This window comes from Idiotropiscis lumnitzeri, unplaced genomic scaffold, assembly GCF_059441095.1.
Source record: "Idiotropiscis lumnitzeri isolate Australia: NSW breed Sydney's pygmy pipehorse unplaced genomic scaffold, RoL_Ilum_1.0 HiC_scaffold_69, whole genome shotgun sequence".
In the NCBI taxonomy this organism is placed as follows: Eukaryota; Metazoa; Chordata; class Actinopteri; order Syngnathiformes; family Syngnathidae; genus Idiotropiscis; species Idiotropiscis lumnitzeri.
This window is the reverse complement of record NW_028283607.1, coordinates 373,081-387,626: the sequence shown is the minus strand read 5'-3', so window position 1 is coordinate 387,626 and position 14,546 is coordinate 373,081.

Below are 14,546 nucleotides of genomic sequence, written 5' to 3'. Positions count from 1 at the left end.
TTTCGCGCGGTTCGGACCGTACCAGAGCTCCGGCCAGCGTGCGTGGCAGTTAAGCCGAAGAGGAACAACTTCCGCCCGGGCACTAGCGGGGCGACATTTCGCTCTGTTCGGGAGCGTACGAGAGCTCCGGAGGAGGCCGGCCGGCGTGCGTGGCAGTTAAGCCGAAGAGGAGCACCTTCCCCGGGCACGGGCGGTGTCAAGCGGCCCCTAAGTTTAACCGAATGGAAGCTCCGGAGGAGGAGGGCATGCTCGCGTCACAGTTAAGCCGAAGAGAAGCACCTTCCCCGGGCACGGGCGGGGCGAAATGAAACCGAGTTCAACCGAACGGAGACACGCTTCGGGGGAGCAGGTCCGGCGTGCATGACAATTAAGCCGAAGAGGAGCACCTCTTCCGCCCGAGCACGAGCGGAGCGCGAGGCTGTCAGTTATGAATGAATAAATGAATAAAAAAAATAAATGAAGAATGCCACCTTTCATTGCACAGGGCACACCGGACGGCGTACCAGCAGGTAAAGGTCGAAGTAATTAAAAAAATACAAAAAGAAGTAATTGAATAAATACAAAAATAATGGCTGGGGAATAAAAAAATAATAAGTTTTAATAATATTTTTTTTTTTTTTGTTATAGCATGAATTTCACTCTCTCTCTCTCTACCCGTGTATATATATATATATATATATACATATATATATATATATATACATATTTATTATTTTTTTTTTTTAAGCATTTTTGAAGGTGCACCACTACTTCGCACTTTTTTTTTTGAAGCATTTTTGAAGGTGCGCCGCTACTTCGCGGATTTTCAGTTTTCGCGGGTGGTCTCGGTCCCCATTAACCGCGATAACCGAGGGTTCACTGTATTTTTTTCATTATCGAATTTTATTTTTTTCTATTCAAGTTTTGAGTTCATTTTCGTTTACTAAAATAACCTTGGGCTGCAACTACTATCACAGCAACGGCTCATTATATTTTGGCTGCTAAATATGCCAATTTGTCAGAGAGAAGACCGTGACAAAGAATGGCCCAATCGCAATAAACACTCTACACCATACGTTCCTCGTTGACGTGTACATGGGGTGTTGCAGAGCACAGGTTCCAAGCGTACCGATATTGCAAAATTGGGACAATGCGTGTGACGACACCAACTTCCGCCTCCTATGTCATCGAGCTTGGCGGCACGTTATCATTATGTATTTATTTGTAACAATTTTGACGTTGAGAGTGATATTAAAACTTAAGTAATGTGGTAGTTAAGAAAAAACCCTGGCTTGGGACCCACCGGAACAAGCTATAGCTTCATTTGTACTATTTGAGGCGCTCTCACAATCTGCGGCGCATGCACACAAGGTCGCTAAGTACGCTAGCTGCACTCGGACAAAACACGTAGGTGACTTTAAAAGAGTGACCGAAATTGCACACATGCAACTGTTTATCATAATGTCATAATTTGATATGTACATTTGAAGAGAATTTTTTTCAGCATGGGCACAAGAATTCCACCGAACATCGCCAGTTCAATGGGATTTTGGTTAAGTCCGCAAATAATTGTGGACAATATACTTTGGCTGCGCGCTCGAATAATTTTACTCGTATATACTTCAATGAGGGTGTAGTGTGGGTATCGGGATCTTTAACACGCCCTAACACGAAGCTGACTCTCCAACCGCCACAGCCTTTTAATGACGAAATTATAAAATAAACAAAAACACTGTTCAACAACATAAAATAAAATAAAAAATCACATCATACTTACATTTATAAACTTTAATCCTCAAGAACATTATTCTCAGGTTGACCGAAAGACGAGGACACGGGAGCGCCTCGGGCATGTTCTTCTTCCTTGTGTAGGCGAATGACGTTTTAAGGTGCTTGTCCGCCACCTGCTGTGCTGAACTATGTATTAAATAAGAAAAGCAAATTGTTGAATGTTTTTTCCCCAATGAAGACTGAATTGTAAAATACCCGGAAATGGCTTTTCTGTTTTATTGTGCATTTAAAAAAAATTCAGATTGTCCTTTTTTGTTGAGATAATTGTTGAATATTGAAATAGCACATGTAACTGGTAATTTAGTTTTAGATATTATTTGAACCAGTGGAGGGCCATGCATTTCACACCTGGGCCTTCAATGAAGTCCTACTTCGTCCTACTTGAATAAATCCCCCTCATAATACCATAATTTATGACACCACGGGTGGACAAACAATATACAGAAAAGCACTTAGACAGCACTGACCGAGTGTTGGACGATATAGCTTCTCTTGAAAGGTCCGTGTTGAAAATGGCCTCGCAAGTGAATCTTCAATTTCTAAAGATAAAGATGTCTTTTAATTGTCCCATAACGGGGACATTTGCAGTGTTACAGCAGCAAAGATATACATCACACAGTGGCACCGACGTAATGTAGCCGTTAATGTATAACATTGGCAGCAGGCATTCATAAAAAGCATGCAAATATACACAGTATATACGTATATACACAGATCCCCATGTATATACACACTTACAGCCCACAACATATACAAGTGTAAGGAAACACTCCTAATGCCTGTCTATGGTTCAGAGGGGAAATAAATAAAAACGCTGCAATGATAAAAAAAAATACTGAATGATTGAAAATACTGCAATGATAAAAATACTGCAAGAATAAAAGTACTGTACCCAGCCAACATGTCCAACTGGGCCCCAAATGGGGTAAATGCGGGATTCCTGGGTACCAAGTGGGAATGGGCTAGAAGTGGGCAATGGTACAGGGTTCCATGTGGGCGCCATCTGGGATTGGTGGGCATGGGCTTAAACTGGGCAAATGTTGTGGGTGCAATACGGGTTGTGTATGGGCTAAGTGGGCATGGGTTAGAACTGGTAAAGATAAAGATAAAGATGTCCTTTATTAGTCCCACAATGGGGAAATTTGAGGTGTTACAGCAGCAAAGATATAGCTCACACAGAGTCGGCGGCGTAATGTAGCCGTTAATGTATAACATTAGCAGCAGACATTCATAAAAAGCATGCAAATATACACAGTATAAACGTATCTAAGTGTAAGGAAACACTCCTAATGTCTGTCCATTATACAGAGGGGAAAATGCTGTAATGATAAAAACTACTGAATCTACTACTGAAACCATTTATAGGTCCTATTTGGGTTATGTGTGGGCTAAGTGGGCATGGGTTAGAACTGGTCAACCATGTGAGGGTCTCATATGGGCTGTATATGGGCCAAGTGGGCATGGGTTAGAGCTGGTCAACCATGTCTGGGTCCTATTTGGGTTATGTGTGGGCTAAGTGGGCATGGGTTAGAAGTGGTCACCATTTATCGGTCCTGTTTGGGTTATGTGTGGGATAAGTGGGCATAGGTTAGAGCTGGTCAACCATGTCTGGGTCCTGTATGGGTTATAGATGAGCTAAGCGGGCATGGGTTTGAAAATTTGTTCTGGAGCCTTTTTGATATTTAATGCATGCTATGCTAATAGTAACCACCCGAAGACTATTCTCAGTAGAACTATTCAATGGATGCCAAAACGATAGAGACATGGCCATGGAGCCTATGCTGCGAGATTGTGAAAGGACTAAAATAAGTGTAGGATTTTTGAGGACCAGAAGTCAGCTTTTATTAGGTTTGACATTGATTTAACTTATGGAACAATGCAAATTATGGTCGGGTTGTTGTTGGACTTTTTCCGCTTTTGACTAAGGGACGGGTGTTTTTATTTTCTGGGACTCTTTAGAACAAGTGGCACGGTGGCGGACTGGTTAGCAAGTCCGCATCACAGTACAGAAGTGCAAGGTTCTCCCTATGCCTGCTAGGGTTTTCGCCGGTTTCCTCCCACTTTCCAAAAACATTCATGATAGGTTGATTGGTCACTGGTCCAAGGTCTGAGTGTGAGAGCGGATGGTTGCTTGTCTCTGTGTGCCCTGCGATTGACTGGCAACCAGTTCAGGGTGTACCCTGTCGACTGCCCGAAGACAGCTGGGATAGGCTCCAGCACTCCCGGGGACCCTTGTGAGGACAAGAAGCAGTACAGAGGATTGATTGATTTATTAAAATTAAAATTAAATTCATGTATTTATCTATGCTAAATTTAACAACGCTGGACGTTATATTTTGTGAATTTACATGTACCCCCAACTGTGACTTAATAACCCTTAAGGGACAAGATAACATTTTATAATATTCCAGACAGCTAAGATTGTCATCTATGAACTATTTGACAAGGCAGGTCCAGCATTGTCAGCCACATCCAACAGTCAACACAGTTACTTTTTTTTTAATAAACAAAATCAACATTATTAATTAATGTTATTTTATTAATTCTGTATGCTGTGAAAGATCTTTATTCAAAGTATATTTGAAGTTATTTCTACCTTATTGCTTGATTTTTGTAGATTCAAGTTGGAGTTGTCAAAATTACAGATTCTTTTGAAGGCAGCATATTCAAACTGTGAGAAAAGGAGCGAATGCAAGCTACGCGGTCTTTGAGGTGCGGCAGAAGAGCTGAAAGCACGGTGAGTCCCGAACGATAATTGAATTAATTAATTAATCTTGGGTAAATGTCTGGCTCTCATTTTTTAGACTTACTTTACAATGTGTTTTGTAATTTTTCAAGGTTGCCTGTGTTGGAAAACTGCTTGGTGCGTTAGCTAAAACACAGTATGCTAAAATGATAAGTGACGAGAACACAGAGGGTATATCAACAACGTACGTACTCGAATTATTTTGGGGAAAACTTAAGTACATTATAATCACCCTTTTAATAATACTGATAAGCGTTGTGTGTTTTATTTATTTTTATGAGGACCTTTACAACGAGCTACATATTGTTAGCATTGGGCCTACGACGCTAAACACAGTGTCCCTCGATCTCTCTCCAAAATTCTCCAAAAGACTTAAGCTTTCACTCAAATTAATACAATCTACTCCACTAGCTCATTTAAGGCTTTTTTGTGATGTGTTTGATTTGGGTAAGTAAAGCAAAACATATTAACTGTTGAATGTTGCCTGTTATTTAAATAATAGAAATTCAAGATGAAAGTTGAACAGATATTGAAATGCTAGATTGGCTCATTCAGAATCATGCCACAATGTGCTTTGTATGTTTTGTGTGTGGGTTTATCAAGCTCTAATTCAATGCAGTGTCCAAAACGAGCGCGCATAATTGTTGGATGAATGTTGGTTAATAGAGTCAGATAATAGTTAAAATTCCAACAGTTGAACAGATGTTGAAATGCTAGATTGGCTCATTCAGAATCATGCCACAATGTGCTTTGTATGTTTTGTGTGTAGGCTTATCAAGCTCTAATTCAATGCAGTGTTGAGCTGCATTTGAGAGGAACTACGTAAGTAACTAATGTGGAAAAATTGTGACTTCTTTGTGTACTTTTATTTTGAATATTCAAATTTTGTGGGTAAAGGTTAGAGAAAATAAGTTAAAAATGAGAGCTGTACAGGTATTTAAGTTTTTGGTTTGTAAAATACCCGAATGTGGGTTTCAGCAGGTGAGGCAATGATTGGACAGAGCAAAAGCTATGCTCCAAAATAGAAGTGATTACACCTTCACTAGACTAACCTGCAGCTAATTACATAATTATAAAATTAACACTTTAACCTGGCTTCCCCATCACAGATGTATTCTTTTAAATGCAAAGCTTTTTGTTCTAGCTTTTGTTGTTAAATGACATTCATGCCCAAGTGTCTATGCATCCATTGCAGGGATGTTTTCTCAAGTGACGAGTCTGATGCCTGTGATGACGAAGTACCATCTACACCTCCCCATGGATTGTCACAGAGAAAAAGCTTCCTAACCAAGAGAGGCGCTGCAGAAGGTCCTTGAGTACGTCCAACGTGTTGAGTCTGTGAGTCTACTGCAGGATCTAATGCAGGTATGAAAATGATGAAATTTTAATGTATTATCTTCAAAATTATAAATAATTATTTAATTTTTTTGAAATATAAAATTAGGTACCCTAAACCCAAGTAGGAACCCCAGTCCCAGTACATTCCTGATTCTGGAGCTACAGAGATCAAACCATCCTACTGTATCACTAAATAGCCCCACCTCTAAAACCCTGATTCGGAAGGCCGAGTTGAAAGACTTCAGAGTTCAAGATGGTCAACTGCAACTATGATAAGCCGAATGTGTTCACCCCAAGTCGGAAACTGAGAAAAAGACTCAATTTTCACATGATTTCAGTCCCTTCTATATTTAAAAGAATGTATTGGGGCTCTAAAAATGTGAAATATTTTTACAAGTATTTCTTTTACTACTCATAGGCAGTTTCATAATAATAGTACAATTTGGCATCGTGTATTGTTTTTTGGTTCCATTCAAAATGCACAAGACGTATAGACATATTTTGTTTGTGGATCGCTGCAGCATCACACGAGCGCACAGAGACAAACGTGGCAGCAACTTAAAACAATTAAAATATCGAATCGAAATCGAGAACTGAAAATCAAAAATCGAATCGGGGCTTGAGTGAATCGTTACCTCCCTAATCATAATCATTTTGGTAGAATGTTGGGCTCTTGCCCTTTGAGTGTATATGGCGTTACCGAAGCTGTTCACTTAATCGACAATTCCTTTCCTGTGACGTTTATCATACCCAGTTTAACTGCCAAAATATTTTTAAGTGTGTGATGATTATCTGGATCGAGTGACACCCATGTTATAATGGTTGCAGGTATTGGTGGATTGGACGATAGTGTCAGAACAATGATGGCGTTCATCATGACAAATCCTCTGTCTCTGAAGTACAATCTCTTTGGACATCGTAGCAAGAACAAGCGCCGAGACCTGCCTTTTTCTGATGTTCTATACGGTAATATATTTTTTATTTTTTTTAAGGGATTGTGGTGTGAAGACATTTCAGCATGTCCCATAAGGTTTCACAATCATTAAATAGCTTTACTAAGTTGGCTTCTTGTCTTTTTTGTTTTAGGAGCACTGAAAAGGAATGGAGCCACAAAGGACATCAACGAGAAGGACACAGGCAACCCTGTCCAAGTGGTTCATGGGAGCTTGTGATCAAGGTGGGAATAGGGCAGTTCGAGCTCAGAGATCTCAAGGCAACTGTCAGGTTTAAAACGTCCTGACGCCATTTTTAGACTGAAGGTGGCATAAATCCAGACCAAACCAGTTAGAGTTTTGTTTTTGACCATTCGCGAATGGGAGAGGAAGTCAGGAGGTGAAGCAGGCGTCTTGCCAGTTCAATCTCGCGCACTCTCTCTCACTCTCTACCACCCGTTCGGTCTTTTATCAGCAACCTAAGCAGACAATGGAGGTCTGTCTGAAATTCTAGCAGGCAGGCAGGAAGCAATCAACCACAGTAGTCAGTCAGGAATTCGAAACTAAAGTGTGTGCGTGTGTTCCAGTTGTGCGCGTGTGTGCTAAAGCAATAATGTGAGTGTCTGTGTGTGTGTGCGCAATTATAACTGATACAAATAGTGTATAAAAACATGATTAGAAATACACAAACTATTTACATATCCTCATCCCATCTCACATTCCCCCGTTTGTGGGTTTAAATCATGTCCTTACGGCTTTAAGACAGATCATCATAATGAAATCATACAACAGTGTGGTCATCCGTGGAGGGGCGAAAACCCTCAGTAGGGACAAAATTCCCCTCCTCCCTTCCGGCGTGGAACGAGATTCTCATGGTATGTTGGTCACTTGGGAATAAAACATAAAAAAACTTCAATATACCTAGTGAAAAATAACAAAACTGTCTCCACGCAGAGCTTGTCTCCACGCAGAGCTTGTCTCTGCGGCGACTTGATGGAGGCCCTTGCCTCGTTGTAGGAGGGGACAGCCGTCTTTACCTCCCGGATCTTCGTGTGTGGTGTATGTGTGTGCATGTGTGGGGGCAGGGGCAAAAGGGTCCATGTGTTATTTAGGTTTCAGTGTCCAGTTCGAGTTTGTCATTGTCCAGTTCGAATTCGTCATTCTCAACATCAATCAGGTTGTAATGGTACATTTGGGCAACAAACATGCAGTTAATAATCATCTTTGTCATAAGAATAATGCAACATGAACAGACTACACATAACAAAAATGAAAACCATAATTATCCCGATATATTGTCTTTCAAATTCTTCGTAGTGGTCATAACATCAATAATTGTTTCATTTTATTAAAAATGTAAATGCAGTAATGTTCTCCAATCAAGGCTAAAATTCTTTATGTACGTCATTAATTTCCAAACAATATCTAATCTTTTTGTTCTGTGGCTTCAACATTCGTATCTGTGGCTGGTTGTGCGGTTCCGATGTGCGTGTGGTCCGATATTGTGACTCAGGTGGGCTCCTGTTCGAGGGATTCGCGTTGCTCGGCCTTTAGCTGGAAACCGGAGAAACTTGTACTGCAACTGGTGGATCCAGCTGCCACGCCCCGCGACCTTTGCTGCCGTCGGGGTCACTGCAATCATCTGGCGAGGGCCATCTCAGCATTCACTTGTCCCAACGAAGTCGTTTCAGCACCTTGAAGAAGAGTTGGTCTCCCACACGGACGTGATTTCTCTGTGGATCAGAACACACTGGCCAGTAATTGCGTCTTTTTTTTTTTTTTTTTTTTTTTTTTGGGCAAAACATGTTTCCCATGTGGACTGGGACTGATGTGCCAGTCGCTGGTGGTTCTGATGAACCTGAGAGTCGATAGGGGATAGTGTCCTAACTTCGGCTGGCACTATCCTCATTGCTGTGATTGAAACACAGTCTGGTCATTGTCTCCTTTTTTTCCCTCATATTCTTGATAAGTCTGCCCTTAACAGTCCCATTAGTGCGTTCCACAAGTCCTGCAGACTGTATGCACAATGACGCTTTGAGTCAATTTTGCAACAACTGTCCCACTTGTTACAACATCATTCACAAAATGCATAATTTTCACTTCAAATCACTTCTTGAAATTCCAAATGTCAGGATAATTTGTGTTAGGTTGAAGATGTATTTTATCCCATATTTTACTCTATTAGTATTGCAAAAGAATTGTTCCACAGCGTGACCCATGTTTGACCATATGGATGAGAAGACTTCACAGAGAAGCGGATGCCTGAAGACTGGATCAACGTCTGCAACATCAAAGGAGGTGTGCTGAGACACACCTCTGAAACAAAAGGACTGAGACTTTAGTACCAGAGCACTAAAAGGGCATATCTGCCTTTTCAATCAGTGGATGACTGCCATTGATGTCTGTCTTTCCTCTTGTGTCTGAGATGTTTACATGTTCCTGCTGGTGCTCCCCCCTTCATCTCTTAGTGCAAATACATTGTATTGTTAGGGACTTCCCTAATAAAATAGAGGGCTCGGCGGAGTGTGCTCCAGAACGAATTTGGAGATGTAACTGAGCACACCTCTGTTCGTTCTCCTCGCGAGTAAAAGATCAACTCTTGTCTTCCTTCCATTCATTTAGCCTATGTTCAGTGAATGCTTAGGTGATTGAACCTGACAATTTGATTACACAACACTTTTTCCAACTGTTTTAGCATCAACATATGTTGTCGGAAACAACTTAATCCATTTTGAAAACATATGAATTACAACCAAACAATATTGCATCTCAAACAAATAACACTGTCTAAAAAAAAGTTTTTTGTTGAAAAGTCTGTATGTGGGAACAATTTCATATCATACTACCCCTCTCTTGACTCATGGTTATGCTCGTGTGTCACTCTTATTACTTTTCCAATCAATGAATTAGGCAGCCAGGATTTGCCATCTGCCAATTTGCTGATCCTGTCCTCAGCAATGTTTGCACCTTTGTTCTCCCAATTTGTGCGTTCAATTACTGGTACCTTTTTCCCTGGCGTGGGATCAAATTGTCAAGTTGATTTTCTGCGTGTGTGTGCGTGTGGGGGTGTGTTCATTTTCCCTTTTAGCTGCGCTGTGTCGATATAAAGGCGAGGCAGTTTCCAATTGTAATTGTGTCATTTTCTGTTAAGTGAATTTTGCGTTCACAAATAACTATTTTAGACGTGCTTTATGCACAACTTTTCTTTTCCTGTTGTGGTTTTTAAAGCCCAATGTCGACAGAACGCATGAACATTTATCTTGACTGTCAGTCCACATTGTAACCATACAACTCATACAAGATGGGAAACCCCAAATTTTAATTAGCTCACACCCGCCTACGCTCTTCCTGCTTATCCTAACAATCTCTTATCCGTTGGTATCACAATGTTAGTACTCCCATCGCATAAAAGTCAGTTTGATTTCAGGCTGCGACCTTGGTTCTCAAACACTTTTACTTCTTATCAGTCTGGAATGCGCACCTGGTCTGTGTTACAAGTCTGAGTTCCTCCAGTCGGGAGGAAGGTCAAGTCGCGGTTTGGTGATAATTTGGACGGCTCCACAGTCGTGTGGCGCCTCCTAGATGATGCGGGGAAAAAATGACGCTGGGCTGAAATGCACCGCAACTTATCAGTATAATGTGTCCCTGTGACAATTAGGCCGGCGTGCAATGTGAATGTGGTGGGAAAAGAATGTAATTTTTTGATTCCTTAAAGCAGCAGTGAAAGCTCTTAATCACACTCTAAGTGGTTCTCTGCCACGAAATCCAAATTGTTGTGACTAAATATGCAAATGAATTCATTTTGCCCTGGTTCCTGCAGTAACCCAGGCTAATGAAGTCATTTTTTGCAGTCACTGTTTTGCTCAAATGGCTTATAATAATTTGGTAGTGCGTTAAGATGCTTTGTCGATACAATCTTGTAGTGTATCTTCACAAGTTCCAACATACACAACCCATTCCATGGCCATGACGATACTGTTTTAAAGATTACCGAGGCTTGTTGGACCTTTCTCTGCCACATAAATTACAGCCCTGAGAGGCACTGGGCCTCAACTTTATCTATGAAGGGTCAGGGATTTAATGGGGGTCACCGAGGCGTCCCAAGGAAAGTTTTTACAGAAAAGTGGTCTGGCAATATCTTTTCTCTTTCTTATCACTGACAATGCGCCCCTTTAAAGTTTTGACGTTTGTTTGAATTCGCCCGTGCTTATTAATTCTATTGAAGTCCAATTTTGTCAGTGTATCACGGCCTAATGAGTAAAACGCATGTTGATGTAGAACTCCTTCTACACACACTTTTATGTTTGACTTTTTACGTCACGTGATCCTCCATTGCTACCACAACTCGTCCTGAAAAGTTAATGTTTTGTAACAAGACTTACTGCTTCCTCCTTTCTTTCTTTTCTTTTTCCTTCCTTCTGCCCAACACGTTCATGCTTTCTGTGCATAATTTAGAATTTTCTTTTCCATTTTACAAGTTGGCCAATTTAAATTAGGTTGTTTTATTTGAAAAGCCTGTAATTCTCTTTTTTTTCCCCTTTTCACCTAATCACAAATTTCTTATCACAAAAATGAACATGTTAATTCTATTTTATTTCCTATTTTTCCAATCTTGTGACTCATTTCACTTCAACCAGTTCTACCTTAAAGTGGACAAGTACACATCAATGTTTTTTGTAGTTTCTATTTTCTTCTCTGCTTTAATGAAAATTATAGCCCTTCTAGCCAAATTTTTCCTGTGTCATTTCTATCTCTGCATTTCATTCCATTTCTGGCCTACCTTAATACTAAAACAAAAATGCTCTTTCAAAAATTAAAACTATCTAAAACTAGTGATGGCAAAATGAAGCCCCATAAAGCAGCCAAGCCCTGCAGGGAAATACTTCACACACGAATGGGCTTCGAGATGCTTCATTTTTCTTGACTACGCCATCCCATGGACAGAAAAATGTATAACATGCTTGGTGCATGCAATAAAATGGTGAGCTGTAAATCATGCTCTGCCCACCAAACAATATGTATTTGAAGAGTGATTTTAATTGTTCTGTTTTACTTTGTCTTCTAACTTCTCCAATATTCAGACAGCTCCGCCGAGACCAACGTTTCACCCCCACACTGATATAAAATGGACCCAACCGTTTGGGTCTCTTTCCAAATTTGGTACCAAAGCCTCCCCCACAGTGCGGCAGCTATCTTGAATTGGCCCGTTCCCAGAAAGTTTTACTTCATTCAGTGTCATTCAGTATTATTCAAAATCTTTCAGTGTCATTCCAAATCATTCAATGTCATTCACAATCTTTCCACATCCTTCCACCTTCCATCGTTCAGTGTCATTCCACATTCTCTTTCATATATAACATAACATAACAATAACATAATCCTGGGTCAGCAGACACCTAATTAATGTGTTAATACATGATACATTTTTCTATAAGCAACCCTTATGATTGTAACGTAATTTTAATTCTTTCTAGGCGGGAACTGTCCGAACAAAAAATTCATGCAATTTGTAATTAGACACTTTGTCATACAAAAAGTCACTCAGGGCAAGAGAAAAAAAATTGTCACTTGCCCAAGTTGGGCAAGTAATTTGGCCACTCGGGCAAGGCAAATTTTAGTGGCACTTGCCCTATGGGCAAGCAGTTTTTAAAGTTAACTTCGAACCCTGTGATGGTGTCTTGTGACCTGTCTTTATCAGCTGATGTTCCATGAAGGCGTGCCATACCTGTCACAAGAATGAAGGCAAGTCACGCCCCCCGCTGTCCATTCACTCCGCCAAGACGCTGCTCCAGGTGGTAGAGAGGATGAAGGCTCCCTTGTCTCTGTTCATGGTTTTTATGCCTCGCTTGCAGATCTCAATGGCCTCTCTGATCCAGCGCTGTTGTTTGTTCTCTTCTGTGCGGATGACCCTGCCCTTCTCCCGGTCCATGATGTGGTTTTCCCTTTTGCAGTGGTCAGTGATTGCTGATTTGTAATGTTCATGTTGTGCTTGTTCTTTTACTGCTCTGATTTTTCATTTTTTTGACAGGTAAGTCACACCCTCATGGAACATCAGCTGATAAAGACGGGTCTCAAGACACCATCATGCGACACTCTGAAGAAGGCGAAAGACTCGCCGAAACATGTCAGGTAAAAAATTAACCTAAAACATAATTGTCTGCTTTTAATGAATCAGTCAAATATCAATAATAAGAAGACAAAATGAACCTAATACAAATAAATGAATGCTTAATAACTCCCCTGCACATGCTCCTAAAAATCCAAACCTTCACCTGTAAATAAAACGTCCCGACCTGAAGACATCTTAATGTTATTATTTTGTTATACACACAGTGCCGCCAAGTGGAATCAAAAATTTGTTTTTATTTTAATTTTCACGTACTGCACGGTGCCCTTTTGACGAATCCGACTGAAAATTTGTCAGAAAAGACTCAAGACAATGATCTTACTCTCTGCCGAATTTTGTGACGTTTTGGCAAAAGGCGTGGCTATTAAGGTGCTGAAAAGTCCGATTGTACTTTGTGGCAACAAAAGCTCCGGCAACATGACTCAGATGATCCTATCTTCTCGAAGTTGTACACATTTGAGGATACTTCAGCCCTGAAGACATCTACCAACTTATTTTACATCGTAGTAGTAGCGCCACCAACTGGTAAAAGCTAATACAAGTTATTTTCTTGGATGTTTTTCTCCGTGCAACTCAACAAGGTCGCCCTCATATATGCTCGGATGACTGTTTCGGCCATGAGGATGTCACAATACGAAATTCGTGATTTTTCGTGAAAAGTTGTGGGAGTGGCATTGCACTGTTCGGCAATAAAACAAAGCTGATTATGAGGTTCTAAATATGAACGACAACTCGTAAAACTTTACACACACATCAGGCCGAGCAAATTTATCAATATTTTATAAGTTAGTTGTGCAGCTTTTTTGAAATGGCTCGCCATGGCCCTCGAGAAATGTTAAAAAAAAGCAGCTCTGGTTGAGTGTTTCACCTCGCTTTTTGTAAATTTTATGGAGTACAGTGAACCCTCGGTTATCGCGGTTAATGGGGACCGAGACCACCCGCGAAAACTGAAAATCCGCGAAGTAGCGGCGCACCTTCAAAAATGCTTAAAAAAAATATACAATGTATATAATAAATATATATATATATATATATATATATATATATATATATATATATATATACGGGGAGAGAGAGAGTGAAATTCATTTTACAACAAAAAAACCAAATTATTATTAAAACGTATTATTTTTTTATTCCCCAGCCATTCTTTTCGTATTTATTTAATTACTCCGACTTTTACCTGCTGGTACGCCGTCCGGTGTGCCCTGTGAAATGAAAGGTGGCATTCTTTATTTATTTATTCATTTATTCATTCATAACTGACAGCCTCGCGCTCCGCTCGTGCCCGGGCGGAAGAGGTGCTCCAATTCGGCTTAACTGTGACACACGCCCGCCCTCCTCCCCCGGAACTTCCATTCGGTTAAACTTAGGGGCCGCTTGGCACCGCCCGTGCCCGGGGAAGGTGCTCCTCTTCGGCTTACTGTGACGCGAGCATGCCCTCCTCCTCCGGAGCTTCCATTCGGTTAAACTTAGGGGCCGCTTGGAACCGCCCGTGCCCGGGGAAGGTGCTCCTCTTCGGCTTACTGTGACGCGAGCATGCCCTCCTCCTCCGGAGCTTCCATTCGGTTAAACTTAGGGGCCGCTTGGCACCGCCCGTGCCCGGGGAAGGTGCTCCTCTACGGCTTAACTG